Raw genomic sequence first — 432 nt, forward strand, 5'->3', positions numbered from 1 at the left:
TAAAAACTGTTATTAATTGAGCTGAACTTTATTAAGCATTTGATTTTTTACTGGCTTAACCTGATTTAACAGACTAAATGGTTCAACTGGGCTTGAGTTTTTCCTCCGTTTGACTAGTGCATTATGTTAGACAGCAGAGGGCGCAAGACATCTATCTTCCTATGTTGATACAGAGATGCTGCCTTCGTAGAAAGTCGGAAAGAACAATACTTTTGGGGACAGAAGGTAAAAGGCTTGACAAAAATATTTTTCAGCGAACTATCTAGGATAATGAAAGTGTTTTGAATCTTATCCGAAAACAAAACGCTTTTTTATGGACTACGTTAAGCACAAAGAGTTCCCTGAACTTGTAGACATCTACGGGACATTAACAACAAGGACGCGATGTTCGAGTTTACGAGGAGCCCAGAAGGCAGCAAAGCCCCATGACAA

The sequence above is a fragment of the Cheilinus undulatus genome, linkage group 4 (assembly GCF_018320785.1).
Source record: "Cheilinus undulatus linkage group 4, ASM1832078v1, whole genome shotgun sequence".
Lineage (NCBI taxonomy): Eukaryota > Metazoa > Chordata > Actinopteri > Labriformes > Labridae > Cheilinus > Cheilinus undulatus.